The sequence below is a fragment of the Hemicordylus capensis genome, chromosome 1 (genome assembly GCF_027244095.1).
Source record: "Hemicordylus capensis ecotype Gifberg chromosome 1, rHemCap1.1.pri, whole genome shotgun sequence".
NCBI lineage: Eukaryota > Metazoa > Chordata > Lepidosauria > Squamata > Cordylidae > Hemicordylus > Hemicordylus capensis.
The window spans coordinates 46,212,722-46,237,274 of NC_069657.1; the positions used below are offsets into that span (position 1 = coordinate 46,212,722).

General features: G+C 43.3%; 1 protein-coding gene and 1 non-coding gene across 46 annotated transcripts in view; one reads left to right on the forward strand and one right to left on the reverse strand.

Moving 5' to 3' along the window:
- The window catches only part of NRXN3 (neurexin 3), a 1,829,497-nt gene extending 1,807,887 nt beyond the window's left edge, over positions 1-21,610 (reverse strand). For 8 of the 45 annotated variants that reach the window (XR_008306106.1, XR_008306104.1, XR_008306105.1 and 5 more), the window contains exon 1: positions 21,404-21,609. The gene's annotated coding sequence lies outside the window, so the exon portion shown is untranslated. Of the gene's footprint in view, positions 1-19,209; positions 19,274-20,681; positions 20,800-21,403 lie in introns of those variants that run through there. The other 37 variants (XR_008306051.1, XM_053245100.1, XM_053245166.1 and 34 more) reach the window with 14 other exon arrangements.
- TRNAV-UAC (transfer RNA valine (anticodon UAC)) lies at positions 10,850-10,918 on the forward strand. The gene has a single exon. It is a non-coding gene; the product is annotated as a tRNA-Val (tRNA).
- Positions 21,611-24,553: the final 2,943 nt, after the last annotated feature.

The window sequence follows — 24,553 nt, forward strand, 5'->3', positions numbered from 1 at the left end:
AAGCCTCCCCAGTAAGGGTCACCTGGCTTCATCACTTTATTCTTTTAGATGCCAAGTAAAGATCTTTTTGTTCACTCAGGCCTTTTAAATTTTTGATTTTCAAAATTTGATTTAATGAATTTTAAAAGAGTGTTTAAATTGCTTTGTATTGTATATTCTTTTCCCCCTTTTTGTCTCTTATGATTTAAAGTGGTATGTGTTTTTATTTCATGTTTTAATGCTGTGCTGTGAGCCGCCCAGAGAACTATTTGTTATGGGGCAGCTAACAAATAAAGTTTATTTTTAATTATTTTTTATTATTATTTCTTGTTTACACAGACAGGTGTTATTGACTGGTTTGTTTTATCCAGACATCAAGTCCTTCCCAAGGACCTGGGATGTCTAAATTTTATTATCAATACCGTTATTATTATAGATATCATCACAGAATATAGGCTTTTCCCAGTAAAGTTGCTTTTTGTAATTGGCTGATGGTGATTTCTGTGGCCGCTTTGGTGCTGAGGTGCTCTTCAAGATGTTTTGGAATTGCACCTAGGGGGCCAGTTACCACTGGGATTATTTTGGTCTTCTTCTGCCACAGCCTTTCAGTTTGTAGATCTTTGTATTTTGTTGTTTTTTCTATTTCTTTTTCTTCTATTCTGCTATCACCTGGTATTGCTATGTCAATTATTTTGACTTGTTTTTCTTTCTTCTCGACTACAGTTATATCTGGTGTACTGTGTGGCAGATGTTTGTCTGTTTGTAGTCGAGTCTCCCATAATATTTTGCATCTTCATTTTCTACAACTTTCTCCATTTTATGGTCCCACCAATTTTTGGCTACAGGTAGCTTGTATTTTTTACAGATGTTCCAGTGTATCATCCCTGCTACCTTGTCATGCCTTTGTTTGCAGTCAGTATGTGCGATCTTTTCACAACAGCTGATTAGCTGGTCCACTGTTTCATCTGCATCATCATCATCATTATCATAAGCAATGTCTCCCTCCCACCTCCGTCTCCCTAAAGGCTGGCATGCAACAATAGCTGCATACTAAAAACAAGTAGCACAGGAATTATAGCTTTTCCAGTACTAAGGGTGTGGGTCAGTCACACTGGAAGACTACAATTCCCAGCATTCCTTGAGACTCGAATGGAGCCACCACAGTATGTTACACACTGGAGAGCAGCAAGAGAGATGCCACTGGAGCAAAAGCAACAAGAAAGGTAAAGGGGTGAAGGAGGGCTTGGAAGCAATTGTGACTGATGGGTGGAATGCAGGCAGGCAGGGCCTAAGTTCCAGAAAATTCATGTTATTATGGGCCAGTTCAGACAACAATGCCATCCTCTAGCCACACAGTTAGAAAGGGGACACACCAAGAACACATCTGTCAAGACATACTCCATGGATAGCCAATGCCCTCCCAGATTTGAGTGTTCATCCAAATGGCTTCTCTACATGTGCTAGTATTTGGAGTGTGTATATGAGCAGCCCTCTGCACACACCTTAGAGCAGGGTTTCTTAACCTTGGGTTCCCAGATGTTGTTGGACTACAAAGGCTGTGGTTGGGAATGAGGGGAGTTGTAGTCCAACAACAGCTGGGACCCAAAGTTAAGAAACCCTGCCTTAGAGGAGCATGCCAGGAGGGCTTTGGAATATCTGCAGAGGACAATGTGCTCTTAGTTTTTCACTTTCTAATTACATGGTGGGGAACTGTAACATCTGAACTGTCCCTAAGTGTTAATCCTCCATAATGAATGTGCCAGATTTGTTCTCCAGGTGTGTTTGGATAATCTTCGGCATAATCACTAGTTTTGACTGGTGTATCAGAATGTGTAGGTCCTTTGCCTTTGGGAAGACCTCACATAAGTGGTCTGTCTACAGCTGTCACCTGCCCATCTGGTGGCTATGCAAGGACACACCTTCTCTGTTGCTGCCCCAAGACTCAGGAACGCCCTCGCTGTTGAGATGAGAGCCTCCCAATCTCTGACAACTTTTTAGAAGTCCTTAAAGACTTACCTTTTGACCCATGTTTTTTTAAAATTTAATTATGGGTTTAAAATGTTTTAAGGTTTTTACTTTTGTGTTTTAACTTCTTTTATGTTGTTGTAAGCTGCCAGCAGGGAAATGACTTGACTAGCAAACCAGAGATTGCCGGTTTGAATCCTTGCTGGTATGTTTCCCAGTCTATGGGAAACACCTATATATCGGGCAGCAGAAATATAGGAAGATGCTGAAAGGCATCATCTCATCCTGTGTGGGAGATGGCAATGGTAAACCCCTCCAGTATTCTACCAAAGACAACCACAGGGCTCTATGGTCACCAGGAGTAAACACCGACTCGACAGAACACTTTACTTTAAGCTGCTCAGATACAGAAGTTTGGGGTAGCATACAAATTTGATAGATAGATACTTTGAAGCACCAGTTGAAGGCATCCTCTTCCTGCATGCTTCTGCCGCCGCCACCCCCCCACACCCCCCCCAAGGCTGGCCACCCCTCATTCTCTCCTTTCTGAACAACAACAAAAGCTGTAGTTTCCATCTGAACAATGTCCTCTGACCAACGAGAATTCTTGACAAAAAGAGACCAAAGTTTATCCTTCTATCAACAGGAGTAGGCCCCCACAAAAGCATTGCCTTTCCTACTGTCTCCAGAAATGAGGAGCATGGAGCAAGAGATTTGAAATACCAAGGATTATTACTAATTACATTACTGTCCTGCCATGAATCACAGCAGGGAAGGAAAGTTGGTTTTGCAATAGCGAGCACCTAAGCAAGGTGCACAGTGGTTTGCATTTGGATGGGAGGTTACACATGAGCACTGTAAGATATTCCACCTTAGGGAATGGCACCATCGATTGGTAGAGAATCTGCTTTGCATGAAGAGTTCCCAGGCTGAATCCCTGGGATCTCATCATCAGGTAGGGCTGGGAGAGACTCCTGCCTGTAACTCTGGAGAGCCACTGCCAGTCAGATAGTGGCTAAGATGGTCTGACTCAGTTTCCCATGTTCATATGAGCGAAAATGGAGGGTAACTTAACCCTTAAAACACACACACACCCAGAATCATCACAAGCAGCTTAAAAAAAAACACCTTTCCCAACAATCATAGGCCATCAAGGTAATTTATTGGCAGCATTAGAAGTAAAATACCGAATCAATTCCACTAATACTGAAAGCATGCTATGGTATATCAATGCCTAGCAAGAGAGGCAGAAGTACTAGCAGAACCCAACACAACAATTCAACACTCATTCAGTCCTCTTGGGAATAATAAGATCCCTTAGATGGCTATTAGAGACACTCTTTTAGTCACCTAGTCATAAATATCCCACATGTAGGAAAGTGTTGTGGCTAACGTAGAAATCCAGTCACTGTGCCATCCTAGGAAAAGATGTTTTTCTTCTAAAAGCAGATTTCGCACCTAATTTCAAAAGGGGGGGGGGCTTCCTCCATTTCAAAAGGCAGAGATAGCATAAGTCAGATTATTTACTAGATCCAAAGCCACAAAAAAATGGCTATGAGACCTCTGGTTGTGTAACTGAAAATTCTGCAACCTGATATCTATATCTATATGCTCCATCAAAACACACACACACGTGTGTGTCACTGAGTACTTCAGCATGTGTGATGACCTCCCAAACCCATCCAGAAGTTTGCCAGCACTCATATTCACTCAGAGCAAACCCTTGAGATCAATGCACTGATGTTTGCTTTACCATGTTCTAGAATTTTTGTTATTAAGAGTTTTCAGACATGCTGAGCAATTTTAACAAGCATACACTGATCAAGAAACATAACTGATAAAAGTTACCGTATTTTACGGACTATAAGACGCTACGGACTATAAGACGCACCTTAATTTTAATCCAGTTTTTCAGAGTTTTAACATATTAAACTGTTAAAACATATAAGACGTGCCTGAATTTGGGCGGATATTTTTCAAGGAAAAAAGTGAGTCTTATAGTCCATAAAATACGGTACATCTTCCAGTATAGTATAATATTTCTCTTTCAACTTTATATAATACTGCATATAAATACTCATCCCATTTCTTAAAACCCTCTCCCCTTTTAGATTAAAAAAAAAAGACTCACAACAGAATCACTTTTGTGACCACTGTTTTCTACAAAATTATATTTCACAATGCATATAGTTCCAAGAGCAAATTCCAAATCTCATGGCATTTGTCAGGAGCTCCTCTATGGTGCAGTGGGGAAATTACTTGACTAGCAAGCCTGAGGTTGCCGGTTCGAATCCCCAATTGATAACCACCAACAACTACAGTGCATTTGCCATCTCAGATTCAGTTTAAATGGGCACAGTTTTGATGTCAAAGAGACATAACGTTTGAGGGTGAAGAAATCCAATCAGTTTCAGGCCTACTCAATATACAGGGCCATCCATCAAAGGAGCTCAGCTTGCTTCACATTACAATAATAGTTACTCCACCTACATAACTGCTGGGCACACAAAGAAGAGAAAGTGATTGGCCCCGAGTTATGCAGACTTTGAAAAAAAGAACCAGGAGTCTGGATTCCACACCTTGTACTTTGCTCAAATGAACAAATATTGCCTTGGGCATTATGGGAAGAAGAGCCAAGATACAGACTGAGAAATTTAGAATGTGGTGAATGCTGAGCAGCATGCAGGCTGCTCACAGGAAAAGTAGGACTGCAGCTGCGCACACAGGATGTCAGTGGACTGGGAGGGTGAGAGAGAGATGAGCTTATGGGGAGGCTCAAAGGGCCTGCCTTGAAATGAAGGGTCTGGCATGATGCTGGGCAACTAGCAATATGGTGGTGACCCAGAACGGGAGGGGAAAGCTCTACTCATTCAAATAGGGCAGCTACTTTACATATTCAGACCATGCAGGATTGTGCAGGAAGTTGCCCAATTCCGAGTCAGACCACTGTTCCATCTGGCCAAGTACTGTCTCCACTGCAACAGCTCTTCAAGGTTTCAGGAAGGATCTTTCTCAGCCCTACCTGGAGTTGTCAGGAATGGAATCTGGGGGCTTCTGCTGGCAAAGCAAATGCTCCATCGCTCCATCCCCCGAAACAAGCCTCCAGACACACATAGGAAGCTGCCTTGTCCCAAGTCAGACCACTGGTCCATCTATCTCAGTATTGTCTATAGTGACCGATAGCTGCTCTCCAAAGTTTCAGGCAGGAGTCTTTCCCAGCCCTACCTGGAGATGACAGGGTTTGAGTCTGGGGCCTTATCTTAGACTGTGTCTGTACAAGCTGTTTTGTAGGAAAGCTGCTATTGACAATTTGTACTGTGATATGGGACAGGTCTATCAATGCAACTTGTCTGGTGGCTAGGCCACCTCCAAACCCAGTGGCAAGATACCTCTAAAATAAATATATAAATTGACTGACATAAAAATACCAGTTGTAGGGGAGCAACAGCGAGGGCATGACCTCACCTCTTGCCTGTGAGCTTCTCAGAGGCAGCTGGTGGGCCACTGTGTGAAACAGGATGCTGGACTAGACAGACTAGATAGGCCTTGGGCAGGGCTGTTCTTATGTAACCTGATCTGCATTTTATCCCGCATCCTATCACTGCTCGTGTTGGTTATGTCTTATCACGCCATCTACCTTATTGCAACTGAGCAAGGTTTTTATTTAATGCATTTATAGACTACCTATTTTATTTATTTATTTTATTAAAAGATTTAATATTCCGCCCAATCCACAGACTCAGAGCGGTGTACAAAAAAAGCATAGCATCTGAGATTTAAGAAAATAAAATAAAACAAAAGGGCAAACACCAGGCAGAAAAGAAATGTCTCCAAGGAGGTTTTAAAGGCTGAAAGGGAGGAGGCAGGCCGAATTTGGGGGCAGGGGAGCAGTTCCACAGTGAAGGGGCAGCAACAGAAAAAGCCCTTCCAGGGGCCCTAGTACCCTGAACCTCTCTAAGACCAGGGACCAAAAGAATGGCAACCTGAGAAGATTTCGCAGGATGGGATGGGACTGGCTGGGAGAGGCGGTTCTGAAGGTAAACAGGCACTAAGCCCTGAAGGGTTTTAAAAGGTAAGAACCAGCACTTTGAATTGCACCTCCAGAAGCAAATAGGTAACCAGTGCAGCAACTGCAGGAGAGGTGTAACACTATTATATTTTCTAGCACCCATAAGCAGGTGGGCCACCTCATTCTGGACCAACTGAAGCTTCTGGGTCATCTTCAAAGGCAACCCCAGCGAGAGCGCATTACAGTAATCCAAATGAGAGATGAGGGCATGAGTTACCATTGCCAGGGCCTGGCGGTCAACATAGGGCCGCAACTGGCGGATCAGCTGAAGCTGGGCAAAGGCACCTCTGGCTACAGCCTCCACCTGCTGCTCAAGCAGGAGCCACAAGTCCAAGAGGACCCCCAAGTTGTGGACCACCTCCTTCAGGGGCAGCACAACCCTGAAGTTTACAGAAGACGCAAAGCGGTTTACAAAACATATAAACAAGCAAAAATTTAAGAACATTAACAAATAAAATTCAAACAAAAACAAGTCAGCAAAATTAGAAAAGCCTGGCTGAAGAGATGTGTCTTCAGTTGTTTCCTAAAAGTAATCAGAGATAGAGCAGCTCTAATCTCAACAGGGAGTGCATTCCACACCCCCAGGGCAACTACAGAAAAGGCTTGTCTTTGAGTTGCCACCAGGCAAACTGGTAGCACCCTCAGACAAACGTCCTTTGACAATCTTAATAGGCGATGAGGTTTATAACAATGAAGGCATTCTCTTAATACCCTGGGCCCAAGTCCTTAAGGGTTTTATGGTAGGGCTATGCATGAAACATATTTTCCATTCCATTCTGAGTTCGGGACAGGATGGGAAATGCTTGAAATATTCCATCAACCAGGCAAGTCAGTTGTTCTGATGGAATGCCTCCATTCCACCCAACTCTTCCAGCTGCCATTTTGGATTCCAACATGGTGGTCTTTCTGGCTCATGGTCAGCACCATCATGCAAATGACCACCATGCATGCACAGAGGCCAGAAAGACCACCATGTAGGAATCCAAAATGGCGGCCGGAACAGTCTGAATGTTCCAGCTAAAACAGCATCATTCTGTTCTGACCTCGGAACAGGACCCCTTTTAAAGGGTGTTTTGTTCTGAGCTCAGAACACTGAAAATGCCTCATTTTGAGGTAGAACGTCCCACTAGCAGGACATTCTGCACACTTCTACTTTACAGGTAACAACCAGCACTTTGAATTTGGCCCCAAAACCTATTGGCAGCCAGTGTAGTTCTCCCAGAACAGGAGTAATATGGTTTCTTTGGGATGTCCCAGAGACCAACCTTGCAGCAGCATTCTGTACCAATTGCAATTTCTAGACTATGTGCAAAGGCAGCCCAACATAAAATGCATAGCAGTAATCAAGCCTGGAGGTTACCAGCATTTACACCACTGTTTTAAGGCCACTTTTTTCCAGGAAAGGGAGTATGATGCTGATGCATCAGTCAACGCTGATAAAAAGCACTCCTGGCCACTGCCTCCACCTGAGGTATCAGAGAAGTACTCCCAAACAGTGTATCTGATCCTTCCAGGGGGAGTGTAAAGCCATCTATCTCATCACCTGAATTACAGCTCCCTGCAATGAACACCTCCATCTTATTTGGATTCAGCTTCAGTTTGTTATCCCTCATTCAGCCTATTACTGCCCGCAGGCAGGCATTTAGGGAGGTTATGTCTTCTCTTGATGAAGTTGACATGGAAAAATAGATTTGGGTGTCAGCAGCATACTGATAGCACCCTGCACCAAATCCCGATGATCTCTCCCCAGCAGTTTTATGAAGATATTAAAAAGCAATGGCAACAAAATGGAGCCCTGAGGGACACCATATAAAAGCTATCTCTTTGCAGAGCAACAGTCTCCAAGCAACACCATTTGAAATCTACCCAAGAGGTAGGAGCGGAACCACTGTAAAACAGTGCCTCTTACACCCAAACCCCTCAGATGGTCCAGAAGGATACCATGGCTGATGGTGCTGAAAGCCTCTGAGAGATCCAAAATAACTAATGGTGTCATATTCCCTCCCAAGAAACTTAATTGGAGAACATCCATCAGGCTGGCCAAGGCAGTCTCCACCACATAGCCTACCCAAAAGCTGGTTTGAAATGGGTCTAGATAATCTGTTTCAGGTTGGAGACAAGAGTATAATTACCTGATGGAGGCTTCTTTAAAAGAGGCTAAATAATTGCCTCCTTGAGACAAGGAGGCATCCTACCTTCCCTCAGAGAATCATTTATAATCTCAACCAGACTCTCTCCTGCAGTCTCTCTACTAGACAGTATAAGCCAAGTTGCACAAGGGTCAAGAGAATAGGTGGTAGGACACAACACTCTAAGCAGCTTGTTCATGTCTCAGGAGTCACAAACTGAAACTGATCCAATTACAACAGGAGTTATTGGATACCCCCACAAAAAACTCTGCACTAGTCATGGTATCCAGGATGACTTGAATATAAGTTTTTGTAATTACAAAAACTCATTAAGAGCATCACAGCAGCTAGCCAAAGGATCCAGATCCAAATCTGGGGAAGGAGCAGCCTGTATTAGCCCTCTCAGCACCCTACCCAATTTCACTGGACGTAAGTTTGCAGACAAAATACGTTCAGCAAGGAACTGCTTCTTTGCTGCACATATTGCCAGCATACATCTTCATCCATGCTCTGTGTTGTAATCTGTCAGATTCAAGTCCAGTTCTTCTCCACTTGCAATCCAGTCACCTACTTTGCCACATCAGCTCCTGTAGTTTATTTACCATGGAGCTCATTTAGAAGTGGGCCAGAGGGAACTCTTGGGTGCAATCCTATCTACTGCCCTAGTGAGTACATTATTCCAGATCTCCACCAGGGTATCAACAGAATCAGTGGCAGAGTCAACCTTAAAAACTTCCAAGGTCTGTTGGAATCCTGTTGGAGCCAACAGCCTTCTCGGGTGGACAATCCAAATGGCCCTTCACCCCTGCAGAGGTGGTTAGTGGCTGTGAGTCTAACCTTAACAAGATGGCAGTCCGTCCATGACAAAGGGGGAATCATAGAAATCCTCACAGAACACCTCCCTAATCAGAGCAAAACCTAGATCGAACACGTCACCAGCAACATGTGTTGCCCCTGAAACCACTTGAGAAATGCCCATAGTTGTCACAGCTGCTATGAACTCTCAAATTGCCCCCAACTTGGTCCCAAAGTGAACAATGAAGTAACTCACCACCATTAGCCCAGGCAACTCTAAAGCAAACTCTGCAACCAAATCAATCACCTTGATTAAGAAATCTGTTGGGCAGTGGGGTGATCAGTACACCAACAGAAATCCCAATCTATTCCTAGTCCCCAGACATTTATACACACACTCGATATAGGACAGTGCTCTTACGGGAATCTTGGTAAGGGAAGTGGAGTAGACCACAGCTACTCCACTTCTACACTCACTTCCTCTCACCTGCTCCACAACAGGGAACCCTGGAGGGAGAAGCCAGGACCAGACCGGGCCACTCCCCCAACCAAATCTCTGCCATGCATATCAGATCAGCACCCTCATCTGCAATCAAATCATAGATAGTTTCTGGTTTATTTTGGACTCAGTTGGCATTGCCAAGGAGCACAAGCTAAAACCCAGGCTATCTTGTAATCCTCACACTTGTCTGCTTAACAGTCTCCTCTTTTTACACTAATGTAGTCAGGTAGATTTGGGTGCTAGGGTATAAATTCATACATTGTTCATTAGCTAACAAGAGTAATGATCCCAAGCATGGAATTTCATCAGAAGTATATGTATAGCATATGTATCCATTACATATACTTTGAAGAATTTGTTTGTGTAAAATAAAGTCATATTTCCCGATGACGTACAGATTCCAGGTTTTGCATGCACAATCCTGCCACTGAAATTAGCTGAATCCACTAGTTTTTATACCAGAATATACTCACTGAACAGTTTAAATTTTTAAGAAGAAATTCTGAATATAACCAGCAGATTTTAACTTATTATTCACGACAGATTTTTAATGCTTAATAATCAGATCAGTAAATCAAACACAAAAGTGTGCCCAAGAGAACCAAAAGAACTTTCTCAGACTCAAATTTACAATATATGGTAATTATTCAATTATATGGATGTTTGAGGTTGAAATCCTACAAATGTCAAAAGTGTTTTTACTTCACTTTCACAAGCACTTTTTTTTTTTTTAACACATTTATATCCCGCTCTTCCTCCAATGAGCCCAGAGCGGTATACTACATACTTGAGTTTCTCTTTCATGACAACCCTGTGAAGTAGGTTAGGCTGAGAGAGAGGTGACTGGCCCAGAGTCACCCAGCAAGTATCATGGCTGAATGGGGATTTGAACTCAGGTCTCCCCAGTCCTAGTCCAGCACTCTAACCACTACACCACACTGGCTCTCTTAACAATTCTATTACATATATTTCTCTATCAGTGTAAGCTATGCAAAATTACTTTTCCCAGTCAACAACAGGCCTCAGCTACCAGTAAGGACTATTTCCATGACAGCAACAAAGGAAGGTGAAATTAAAAGTTTTTTTTAAATGGTGCTACAGACAATGCTAGTAAAATTTTTAAAAAGCTGGACTGGAGAAGGAGCTATTCCTTTAGCTACTCTAGTCTCAGAACATGCTCTAAGGCAGGGCTGCTCAACTTCATCCCTCCAGCTATTTGGACTACAACTCCCATAATCCCCAGCCACAGCATAATAGACAGGGATTATGGGAATTGTAGGTCAACATGGGCAGAAGCTGAGCAGCCCTGGTCTAAGGGCACACGATATAGCCACCTTGCTGAAGCCAAGTAGGTCCTAGTGTGGTCAGTGCCTGGAAGGGAGACCTATGTATGCTACCTTTGGGAATAGCGCTGTAGCTCAGTGGTAGAGCATCTGCTCTACATGCAGAAGGCCCCAGGTTCAATCCCTGACATCTCCAGGTAGGGCTGGGAAAGACTCCTGCTTCAAACCTTGGAGAAGCTGCTTCCCGTCACTGTAGACCAGGGTAGACCTATAATCCCCAGGCCTAGTGGCTTCTGGCTGGGGATTATGGGAGCTGGTCCAATAACATCTGGGGACCCAACATTGAGAATCCCTACTGTAGACAATCCTGAGCTAGATGGACCGATTGACTGACTTAGTATAAACCAGCTTCCCATGTCTTGACAATCCTGCTGTTTCTGCATGATCAGGGAGGCAGCAAAATGGTGCCCAAGATCTCCTGCCTCAAGTGGCTCACTTCTTGCAGCCTGCTATCACAGCAGGCCAAAGCAACCTAGCCATATTTTGTTTGCAAGGGATTCAACAGGGACTGCCCTACCATTAGGCAGAATGAACCAGATCGGATGACACAGTTGATTTCCAGCACCATTAAAGAGCAACACATTGTCAGCTACCTATTGTACTATATTTTTACTGCCAGGCAGGGAGGTAGCATCATTTGGATTCTCTGCTTCAGGGATCAAGATGTCTTGGGCCAGCCAGGGATTAGATGTCACTTCAATGACAGTGGCACAAAACACAGGCTGTCCCATTGCAACTAGTGTCAGGCCCATAGAATCAGGCTGCAAGAACTGCTGATACTTCTGGTAAAGTCTCGCAATGTGCTGTGGGAACAGATTTCACTAGGAGAGTGAAAGGGAAAGAGCATTATCCCACTGTGCTTTCCAGACTACTCAGATGCACAAAAGGAAGTGTTAGGAACAGCTATATAAGTGGCATATCCTTATTGTTCCCTGTATGCCCAATACATGCAGAAAATTCAAGTCCAAATGTGCTGCTACATGTCTAGGTTCTTTCAGGAACAAGAGGACAGGTGTCTTGGAACATTTTGCATCCATTTCCACCTGGAATCACAACTAGGCACAGAAGGGCAGCAAAAGAAAAGTATTCTAGCTTCTCAGTTAATTTAAAGGACACCATCCCTCCTGTTTCTTGCAAGCCTTGACAATCTGGAAAAAAAAATGAAGTATATTGTTAAGGAAATGCAGACAGTCTTTCAGCATACAAAAGGCCATGAACAGTCAGTAGCTCCTTCTGAAACTTCAGGTTCCCTCTTTAGGAGGACTAACAACTCTAAACTGTGAACAGAGGCAGCTGATCCATGCACCACCAGTCAAACATATTCAAGCAGATCCTTTTCCTCTGAAAACAGTGTTCAGCAACACATTATTGCGAGAAACGCTGGGCTGAAACATACCGAGGGTAGCATAGTACTATTGTTGTTGTGTATTTGTATCCGATTGTAATAAAGTAGTAATTCATCCATCCAACATACCAAGGGTGGCTTTGCATGATTGTGCATAAATTAGTGCAAAGTACGTACTGTATGAAGAAACTGGAGGTTCCCATGATGCATGCGCTCATCCAAATCCATCAACATGCCTAGTTACCAAATTCCACCATAGATTTACTGAGAAACTCAACCCAGCTTCAAATCTTGATGTCTAGTTGGATAGAGATTCTTAATAGAATCTTGGGCAACAGTTAGTAACTAGACACATCAGAGGATTTGGATGACACACCCAATAACACACATGACATGGTTCCCTCATATTTACTTTGTATGTACGGGTGATCATGCAAAGCCACCCTGAAATGGAGCCAACATCTCTCTTCTGAAGAACCTTTTCAGCTTAATTTGTTTAGCCTTAAACGGTGGCCCTGTGAAAGACACCCTCCCTGAAAAAGTGCCCATGGGCAAGTTAAGAGTTTGGCTCCTCACAGTAAAGATGGATGAAGAAGACCATCTTTCTTACAGGTAAACACTCTTCCACATCTTCCTATTTTCTGAAATGCTCAACAATTATTATGTTGCAGCACCTGAAAATTCTCCCACCTGAAAATTATGTCAATATTTCACCAAAAACACATCTCTCCCCAAATACAGGCTCATTTCCAGTGGGACGGACTTGAAAGCTCCGCCTACTTATTTAAGATATGCAAGAACTGGCTGTGATTACTCTTATGAGAAAAAGCTCTCTGCACATTCTCAGAGGAATTTTTACTTTATTATGTTCAGGGGCTGAGTCCTGGCACTAAGCACATGTTTGAGCCAAGCTCTTTATAGTCCTGGCTCAAATTAGAACCTCACAACAGGAAGTGTAACATCACAAAGGGACAAACCAGTACTTCCATTTACCATTTGCAAGGCCTATCCACATGAGAGATATGGAAGTAGATTTTTGCTACAAATGCTATATCAGAGAGAAAGCACAGCAAAGTCCAGATGGGCTTCTGTGGCCCACAGAACCAGGGATTCACCAAGACAAACACAACCCACGAACTATATATAAGGCCCACTTGGGAGCTTGGCGACCCTGTTTTTGCATTCCCAAGGAAGCAGCAAGCATAAGTTTAATCAAGCCTCTGACAGGCTGCCATTTCTGGTCAGTGGACAGTGTTCTGCATGGTGGGTCACCAATCGTGCAGGCCTGCTTTACGTCCTACTCCCAAATTACAGTCTCATTTCTTCTCTTCAATTGTTATTCTGGCCCACCCCTCAGCTCACATCCTGCTGCTGGAAACATGTTTGGATGCAGGGGATGCTGCGGCAGCATCAAGGGCATTACAAGGAATGATTCGGGAATATGATGCCCTTCCCTACCAGACACAGTGTCCCCTCATCCTGGTGCAGCAGTCAAAATGGGGAGCCTTTCTTCCATTATCTGATGGCTCAAATTGTGCTAGTTACCAGATGAGAAACTGGCATCCTCCGCACGAGTCAGATACTCCACCACTTTGTTCCTCGGATCGGAGGCTCCTGGCATTAATTAGCTCCTGTAATATGATGGATGACAGCAGGAAAGCCAGGAGTGACACAGGTAGATTGCATTCCAGAACGAGCTTTTCCTCCCCATCAAGGACACTGGAAAAGAGTCTGGAGAAGGACAGGAGCTGAGCTGCACCACCACCACCACCTGGACATAATACATAGGCGGCTGTGGGAACCAGGAACTCTATCCCCACTTCTAAAGAGATAAAAAGGACCACAGGCAGGGATGTTTCCTGGATCTCTACTACCTCCAAAAAACCTGGAGATTTGAGAAAGAGATAAGACGACCAATTTGCAAAGTTCCTTAGGAAGTGCCTATAGCATAATCTCTTCATTGTATTGTTCTAGGACCAGCTCACGCACTGGACAAATATGGTATTTGTACTATGTCTGCAAGAGGAACCAAATTGCCTGATCCTGAAAAACCCAAATGACAAAGCATACTGTAATTAACCCTTCCAGAAGTTGTGACAGCAGCAGAAGGATGAGGCAGGACCAAGGGGAAGGGACACAAATCTACAGTGGGGATCAGAAAGGGTCAAGTTGCAGAACTACAATTAGAAAAGACATCGAATCACAGACCTGACCCATATGTCCTGATCATGCCATATGGTCCAAGGACACAGGATTCAGACAGATTGCTGAAGCTAAACAGGTCCTGATCTCATTTGGGCCAGGATGGGTGACCACTTGGACCTCCATGTATGTTGCCTTAAGCTCCATGACAGTAGAAAGGTGGGATATAGCTGCCCCAAGTAGCATTGTGCTGGAGGGATGGGATATACATATTTTAAAGAAATATAAACAACATGAATAAAACTATACAGGACAGTGTTTATACTTGTAGTCTCTACAGTCTGAACTGGTAAGTCACAACAAGGCCACATGACATAGACCAGCTCTTAGAAGATGACACAGTAGCATCCACAAAAATTATCTTGCTGTTGACATTCAGAGGCAAGTGATTTCTAAGAAGGGCAACAAGAGGAATCCCACTCCTATCTTTGGGTGGGGGGCTCAAATCACTTCACGTTCTGGAACATTCAATTCAGAAAACATTTTGGCTCCCTCAGCAATTCCAAAGAAACCAGTAGTGGGCACTTCAATTCTGATCAAGAGAGAAACAAGACACCAAGAAGAGAGAGGTCTTGTCTGCCAAACCCACTCAGCACCCTGGTCAGACACCCCAAGGCCCTGCCCTCCACGTCAAGGCTTAGCTGCAAAGACCTCTTCCATACAGAACTAACCAGAAGGGGGACATCATGCTGTGATTGCTGAGCCATCTTTTACTTTACCTTAAAAAAAGAAAAAGAAAAATCCCCCTCATCTTCCTGCATCTGGGATAATATTTGGGCACCTCCAGTTTCTGCTGGCAAAAATGACTAAGCATATAAGATGCCTAGATTGAATCTGTGGGTTGGGTACTTTAACAATCAAAACAAAACAAGCCAGTTCTCCCCATGACAGCTTTAACCTTGGCTTGTGTTTAGGATGCCATTTCAGGTCCACTGCTCCCTGCCCCTGATGCAGCGACTCATGCTTCTGCCAACTCCCACCTACATATACCTAAAGTGCAGTAGACTGTGTGGAGCTTGTTAGAGGGAAGAACAACAGAATAAGGAGGAGAAAGAACTCCATCTACTAAGGGCAAGAAGGAGGGGAATGCAGCTGAAGGAGGCACAGACAAGTTGCCACACCTCTACAAAATGCCAGCACTCAAATTATCTAGGTGATCAGCTTAATGGGAATCAAGGTGAGGGGTAATAACTCCTTATTGCTTTGGCTCATATTAGAAAAATTATCTGGAATCTCCATTGAATATATGAAGCTGCCTTATACCGAGTCAGACCATTGGTTGATCTAGGTCATGGGTGGGCAAACTTGGCCCTCCAGCTGCTGTTGAACTATAACTCCCATCAGCCCCAGCCAGCAGGCTGGGGATGATGGGAGCTGTAGTTTAACAACAGCTGGAGGGCCAAGTTTATCCACCCCGACTTAGGTTCATATTAGAAAAAATTACCTGAAATTTCCATTGAATATATGAAGCAGCCTTATTGGTTCCATCTAGGTCAGTAACTAGGAGCAGCTCTCCAAGGTTTCCGACAGGTTCACTCCCTAGTATCTCAAGGTAGGGCTGGAAAAGTCTCCTCTTTCCCAGTCCTACCTGGAGATGTCAGGGGGTGAACCTGGCGTGAACCTGGGACCTTCTGCTTGCAGAGCAAGCTGATGCTCTTCCACTGAGCTACAGCCCTTCCCTCCATTCTGGCTATTGGTAAATTATATCTGACATGGCAGAGCCAGAAAGGCCCTTAGTGGCAGAACCTGTATCTAAACAGTTTGGTTGAACCAAATTCAACCAACTAGCATCACTCCAATCCTAAACCTATTATTCAGAACTAAGTCCCATTCATTTCAATGGAACTTCCTTCTACAGCCTAGGATTATTTATTTGTTAGATTTATATACTGCCTTTCATACAATTATCCAAAGGCAGATTAGAACCAAGAAGATATTGTGAACCGCCCTGGGACTTTTTGTATATGGCAGTATACAAATGTACTAATAAATAAGTGAATCCAGCAGAAATTTCAAATAGCCCCAAGGACTGAAAAAGCCAAGAACCCTCCAATCCCATGATGAAACTGAGTTAATTCGGGGACAGGGGTGGGGCCGAAGGTGGGGTCAAAGTTGTCCTTTCAGTGTTGCTATGCCCCAATCCTGCAGTGACTTTGATATTTTTAGGACTAAGCCAAATGTTGACAATTACAATTTTCATGTCAAAATCTTCATGTTCAGCAAGGGAAAAGCTTTAGTCAAATTACACAAAAAACAAATGCATTTCTCTATTTTTCATCCAGATCCTAAACACCAACCAAAGCACAGTTACTTGTGCAAAACATTTTCAGGTGTCCAGGAGACGTTTTAAAGTTTCAGGGAAACTTTTTGATATTCCCTACATCCCAGTTTCAAAAAACTTATTGACATCTCTCTGACCCATGGATAGTCTCAAGGTATAACAACTGCAACTATCTTTTAAAAACTCAGCAATGGATAATGCTGCCCAGCAGAGTCTATTGTAGGGTTCGGAGTCAGTTTAAGGAGTGCAGCAGCCTCCTGCCTGTTGCTTCACTAACCACTGCACCGTCCCCTATCAGAAAGCCATGATCAGAACTGCAACGTGCCAACCATTTTCTCCATGGGCAAGAAAGAAAGAAAAACGATCAATCAAACCTGGCCAGCTCATCTAGAAGTGGTCCAAGCACGGCACCTTTAAGGGACAAAAACCTAAAGAATCCCTCATCTCCCAACGTCTGTTAAAAAAAAACACACATGAGGATCAGACATCCTGAATGTCCCACATTCCAACTTCTATGTCTCTCATTTGCTAGAATTCCTCAAGGTCAGCTCCAAAAACAAGAGCCCAGGAAAGCAAATGGAAGGTGAAAACATTGCAGCCGGAACACCTTATTGGGCTCGTTTTTGTTACTATCTAGTAAAGCAGAAAATACGGAGACCTTTGAACAATGCAGCCAAATTCAGCCACATGTAGAAAACAAGGGAGAATAAGCTGCTGGGAAGGTGGAAGCCATTTGAGAGCCTTTCTTTCTATCTGCTTCTCAACCCGCACCGTAAGGTCCTATCGTAATGCAAACAGGAAATAGGTTTATCTTGAGGGCAGGGAGGCCTTTAGATCTAGCAAGAAAACAAGTGATTTTGAACATTTATTTGGGAATGCTTTGTGCTGTGTCTTGCTTTGCTGCCGTGTCCTTCCCCACACCTGCATGCATGTTCTCCACCCTCTTGCCTAACGAAAATTCACCCAATCAGCATTGGCAAGGCAGTGGGCAAACAAGAAATAAATAAATAATGGGCATAACTGGAGGGGTTGCAATGCTCTTTTCAGATCAGAAAAAGCCCTCTGGTCTGCATACTGTAAGAGCAAAAGGTGAGTCCATTTCCCACCCCCACTCCAACACACACACACACCCATCCGCGATTCGCTGCCCTCCAGCCTCACAAAGGCAAGTCTCACAGAGCCTTCAGCAGAGAAGCGCACTGGGAACTATGACATTCCTGTAACGTCTGATCAAAAGCACAGAGAGGCTTGGGAGCAAGTATCAGAAGAGACAGCACAGGAGGACAGGCCTGGAGACACTCTTGCTCAATCCTGGCTGTGACACAACCCACACATCCCTCTCACTCTCTCTCCCCATTATAATGCCCTCCAGCCTGGACATGCATCTGGCCTTTGTGAAGGGAGGATGGCATGAGGTGCCTAAATGCATGTCATATTCTCCAGTGTTGCAGACTGCATGCTCTCCAGACCATGCCTTGCACATCCACAGTTCCCGAGAGAAGCCTTTATTCCAGTGTCGCAAGCATGTATTTCACGGATAGTTAAACGGAATCATTATCGCCCGACATTCGTTTGATCAAAAAAATATTACCATCACCGAGTTCATTCCCCTACAACACAACACACACACACACACACACACACACACACACTCCTTTTCTTCCCAGGACTCCCTCCACCTTTTCTACTCATCCTCCTTCCCAACATACGAATCGCATGATGTGCAATATACAACATCCCAGAAAAACAGAAGAGCAAGAACAGGCGACAAAATGGATGGTTGTGCAATTGGTATTTGCCGTATTTCATCTCCCAACCAACGCCTATCCACCCTCCCCCAGCCCAACATTTTTTTTAAAGGGGGAAATGGGATTAAACCATGGCCTATCATGCAAATATCTGTGTGAACCATCATCACACACATACTGGAAGCCTACATACATGGGGTACGAAGCAAAGGTCATCGTGGTGCTGTTATAATGCATGCACACATACACACACACCCAAAAAAGCCGCAGAATCATCAAGAGGTAACAGAGAATTTTCTCGTCAAGAGCCGAAAAGCCTACCGGGGGTGGGGGGGGGGAGAGAGAAAGGGTGTGAGGACAGAAAAAACAGAGAGGAATGGCAGAAATTGGAGGGGGGTATAAAGAATATACAGCTCTACATTTCTAATCCAAAAATTCACAATCTGTCCCTTCACTCCCCACACCCGGTGTATCCTATTTTCTTTCTCCTCCACCATCACCCCCCGCCAGCATTTGTGCAGATGGATTTCTATATCTTGGTTTTGCAGCAGTGGGTCTAATGACTCCCAGATCAAACCCCCTCACTAAGATAGCCCTCCCCATTATTTCTTTAGCTCAGGCCTACAGAATAGCGTGTTTTTAGAGATAATGGTGGGTATTTAAAAATAAATAAAGAGGACATTTCAGAGGCATTATTCAAGCAATCAGCTCCCCACCTCACCTCAATCTCTCACCGCACGCACCATGGTTTTCCGATTCCCTCCCAGTTTTTCCATCCTTTCCCCACCCATCAAGAACGGCAATAATAAATAAATTTACAACAACAATAATAATAATTTTTAAAAACCCACAACACAATCTGGGTAGCCGATCTCAAAATCCCAAGCACTAATCCGCTTGAATTCGTTCTTGCCCTTATATAAGCAGCAGCACGTCAACATGTTAAGGGGAAACGCAGTGTAAAATGAGGCCAGGGTAGAGCCATGGAGAATGGTGATATCATCAGATATCGGCTCTATCAAGAAGCCATCATCACTGGGATGATGAAATCAAATGTGGGGGCCTCAAATGTATGTATGTCCTTATATTTATTTATTTATCAACGTGCCAGTTTCCCCCAGCCATTTCTATCTTTTTTTAAAAAAATGGACAAAGATAAGTAATTTTTCTTAAAGCTGCATACCCTACTAGGAGTATGCCTAGGAGTATACCCACCACCCAGAACGCTCCAGAAAGAAAATTCTCATCTACCAGATTCCATTTATATTTCACTGAATTAATACAGTCCCAGTGACTTCCATTATGACCAAGCTTTCTGAATTTTAGGTACGACACACAGCCTTCTCTCCTTCACAAAACAAGGCACTTTGCAAAACAGAGGCATGTAGAAAAATTCTATCAATGCCCATAATAATGGTGCACAAAAGCACGTATATATAGAAAGGCAGCAGATTAAGATGGTAACCACCTCTCGGGGGGGAAGAAAAAAATCACTTCTCACCAGCCTTTAGAAAAACTTGTCCAACTTAATATTATGGACCATTTTAACTTTAAAAAGCTGCAACACCCTTATATCTTATCGTACAACTAATGGCCGGTTCTATACGGCGGGCAAACAAGCTCTTCTTGGTCTTTTCTTTTCTCCACCCAGATTACATCCTTCTCCCTCTCTCTGACTTTTCGCTAGACTAGTTAGGAGTTCACCCCCGCAAAAAACAGTCCCTAAAATATACCATGGTACAAGTGCCAGTGAGCGGTCATGAAAATATTTGCTTCTCTCGGAGGGCTGAGAATTCAACACTGGGAAAACCTCAGGTTAGAACCAAGGAATATAAAAGAACTGGTTTGAAAAAATTCATTTTCCCACAAAATTCTGATTACCTAGGCCAAAAGGGGAAAATGAGGAAAGAGAAGTGGTTATTAAAAAATAGGAATTTTAAAATGATGTTTTTAGGCTTTTTGGTTCTTTTGTTGAGGGGATCACTTATTACCTGTACATTCTATTTATTTTTTCTATAATTGAAATTGGAAAAAATATTAAAGGATAGAAATTGCACTTTTTCATAAAATGTGTTCTTTAAAAGAAGAAAGATTGCTTTTCTTATAAAAAGAAGTAAAAATAAAAAAATGTAAAAGTAAACAAAAGACCATGTCACCTGCACAGCACCAGAGTCAGTACCCTTAGAAAAGGGAATTACATCACTGTCCTTCATGGATTAAAATTAGAAAGTAACTATAGATTTAATGGGGGGGGAGAGAAAAACAAAACTGATTTCATACACTTTTTTTTTTTTTTTTTGCATTAAGAAATCATCAAACCAACCTTTAAGGTCACTCCTTGCCTGGAAGCTCACAGCAGTTGCTCGTAGTGGAAGTTTTCAGGCAAGACGGGTACTAAATCATTAATATAAACAAATGGAAGGCGGGGAAGGAAGACTCTTCTGTAATAGATCCAAAGTAGAAAGAGAGAGGAAAAACCCTTCACATCTTCCTTTTTTTGTCTTTCATCATTGTTTAAAAACACTCAAGGGAAAACCTAAGGAAGACCTACATTTCTTATAAGATACTTGGGATTCTTAAATTGAACCCTGCCATAATTTAGGCTAATAATGCCTCCTTTTTTAAAAAAAAGTTAAGTCCTCATAAGACTGGCCACAAAAATGAATAAAGGTAGATGTATCTGTCAGGGCTTGGAGTTTGTGCTTATCACCTTAAAAGAGGTCTTTGGACTAAATGTGCAGTTTAAAAAAAACTCTTACTTTCTGGTGATGCAAAGAAGAAATCAAATGTGGAGGGGGACAGAAAAACTTTAGAGCACCCTGACAATCACAATAAATCTCTGAAATATTTGTGATCCAAGTTTTTGCTTTTGTTTTTTAAAGAAAAGAAAATTATGTTCTTCAGCGCTCTCCCATGAGAACTTCTAGCACCTAACACCTTCCACACTGGGAGTCTCTCCACTGGACGCACTGAAATTATCTGTTCGCTTGGCGTTTGTATTCCGTCCTGGGTTTCGGCTCTCTGTTTTTTCCCCCAAAGTCTTACCTTGGTAGTTGAGAAGAGATTTTGGTTGTTTAATCAACTCTTTGTTTGTTTCGTCTTTGGGGCTGTAAGAATCCCGAGTGTCTCTCTGGGAGGGGGGGGGAAGGAAGGGAGGGTCCTGAATGGCTTGGGATGCAGCAGGCAGAGAGAGACGGTTTAGCGTGCCTCTCCCTCTCAGTGAGTTGCATGCAAGAAGAGATGCGTAGAGCGGAGCTCTCTGCCTGAGACTGTCAGAGAAGCCCAGGAATTTCACGCACTCCAAAGCCGATCCCGCCCTCTCCAGCACGCAGACCCCAGCATTTAAAGAGACAGCCAAGGCTGTGTAATTCAGGGTTGCACTCCTCCCAAAGCTGTTTTGCAAACAGCTGAGAAGATGTAATCTGGGGACATCCTCAAGCCCAGGATGACTAAGAGGCAGGTGCTCGTGAGCCCAGCTTTCTCACGCTGAAAACTCGAACTGGGGAAGGCAGATAACACACACGGCTCTTTCTCTGGGGAAAGCTCCATACAATTTATTGGGGATTAAGCCAATTGGATGCTTCAGAATTAAGCAGGAGGCTATTGAACAGATTCTAATAATACAGAGAGGGGGAGGCAGAGTGATCTTCTGCCTACAATATGTTTTTTAAAAAAAATTCTGGAGGACTTTAATAAAATAAACTGTTTGCTCTGCTTTATTCCTTCCCCTTCCCAAGGGGCTCTCCCTGCCGTCGGATGTGCTGCAAGCAGGTTCTTTGCAATCTTCTAACAGAAAAAGAAAAGTCTTGCTTGTGCCGATTCCGTTCTACACGTCTGTTCCATTACAGGGCCCCACAACACTCACAAAGGCAAACACAACTGTCTGGGATTTTGTATTCACGGGGAGGAGAGAGAGAGAGAAACCCACACCAACTCTTACAGGGGATGACTCAAAACTGGCACATGGCAGGCACTTGAAGTTCACTGTCTACAGATCACACAGAAAGCCACAGCGCTTCAGGAGCCTTCTGGAAAACGAGGGAGCTTTGCTGGCAAGAGGCTTAGGAGGGACCCAAAAATAATGGCTTTAAGAAATGTGTTGCTATAGCATTTTCGACTGCTGCGATATGCTTATGTGCTTATTTAACACAGTTCCTTCCACTTGTCTGTTATGGGAAATGACAAATAGAAATCTAATATTTCCCCACAGAACTTCTGTTCTTCCTATTTTACTTTTCAGATGGATTGAGGAATTAGAACGGGCAGTTTCACTTTCTCTTCCTAATCTTCTCTTCACGCTCACTGACTAGCAGCATGTCTACATTCCCAAGCTTACAAAACAATAAGAATAAATATGCCATCCTTATTATATTATATTCTTCTTCTTGTTTGTTGTTTCATTATATTAAATAATACATATTTATTACAAGAACGCCAGCATTATCTAAATTATATAGATACGGATATATAGAAAATTCAGATGCATGTTGGAACTGTACAGCTCACTACAAACCACTGTACAACTCCCCTACTAACTGAGCAAAGAGGCACCTTTCAAAAGTAGCATTTCTCTTTAGCAGGGAGAACAACTGGCCCTATCCGACTGGTGAGCCACACATAGCCTTGCTCCCACCTCACACCACCTATCTTCCTCCTCCTCTCTGCTCTTTCTCTCTTCCTTTTCTCCCCCTCCCCCGGCTTAAATTAGCTGAATTCACTACTTTTTACACTAAAATACATTCAGGGAAAGATTTGTTTTTTTAATGGATTTTTTTTTTTTTTTTGGCATGGAAAATCCTATCACACTTCCTCTCTCCCTTACAAAGGTGTTGCAAGGTACTTAAAAGATCCAGGGGGTGCAACATGGGTGGGTGGGGAGTCGTGACCTGCCTCTGGGGGTGGCCTTGAGGCAGTGGGGCCCCGAGACAACTGTCTCCCCTTGCCTAATGGTAGTTACGCCTCTGCCCAATACTGCATCCCTCCAGTGGTTGTTGCTGGTGTCTATCTTATGTTTCTTTTTTAGATTGTGAGCCCTTTGGGGACAGGGGACCATTTTGTTTGTTTGTTTGTTTGTTTGTTTGTTTGTTTATATCTATATAAGCCACCTAATGGCACAGAGGGAAATGACTTGACTAGCAAGCCAGAGGTTGTCGGTTCGAACCCCCGCTAGTATGTTTTCCACATATATATTGGGCAGCAGCGATATAGGAAGATGATGAAAGGCATCATCTCATACAGCATGAGAGGAGGCAATGGTAAACCCCTCCTGTATTCTGCCAAAGACAACCACAGAGCTCTGTGGTCACCAGGTGTCAAAACCAACTCAATGGCACACTTTACTTTAAACTGCTTTGGGAACTTCAGTTGAAAAGTAGTATATAAATAGTTGTCATATTTCATACTAGGCAGAAGATATGTGGTCGAGATGTGCAAAAACTCAAGAGGAAGAAAATTGTGACAGCTGATGTTAATGCTATAACCAGATATCCATCCCTTTCACTGCTGCTGGGTCACATAGAGAATATACTGTAGTGGCATAGCAACTATTGGTTGGAAACCTTTCCAACCATGGAACTTGTTAAAAGGTGGAAAGTTCATGAAGATCTCAGTTGGAAACAAGGTTTGTTCTAATGTGCAGCTAGACACATTTTGTGCAATAAAAAAAGAAAAAGAAAAAACCTTGTCCAATGGAACCTAAAATTTTGTGCAGTTGGGCCAATGGAGTTTAAGTAGCTTGTACCTTTAAGGGAAACAGGAAAAAAAGGGAAGAGGGGGAAAAAACCCAGAAAATGATGGATACTCTTTCCTTTTAATCTTCATGACCTTATACAAAACGTGTATTAGAGCCTTCCCTCCATCATTATTTTCCCCTCTCTTCCTGTGCCTTTCTTTTTCTATTCACTCTTATTTTCCCTTCTCTCTCTCTCTTTCTCTCTCTCTTTCTTTCTCTCTTTCTCTTTTTCTTTCTCCCTCCCTCCCTCCCTTCCCCCCTCCCTTCCTCCCTCTCTGTAAAAATATTCTGGAGTGAGAAGGTGCTCATGGATGGGTGTGGGCTGCTTTTGCAGTAGAAAACAAAGCACCGAATAAACTTTGGGTAAAGGACTAGCAGAAAAAAATCTGGGAAACACTCTATGGCCCCCTTTAGATGTAACGTAGAACCGCAGGTCCAATGTACCCATGGTTCCACACACCTCT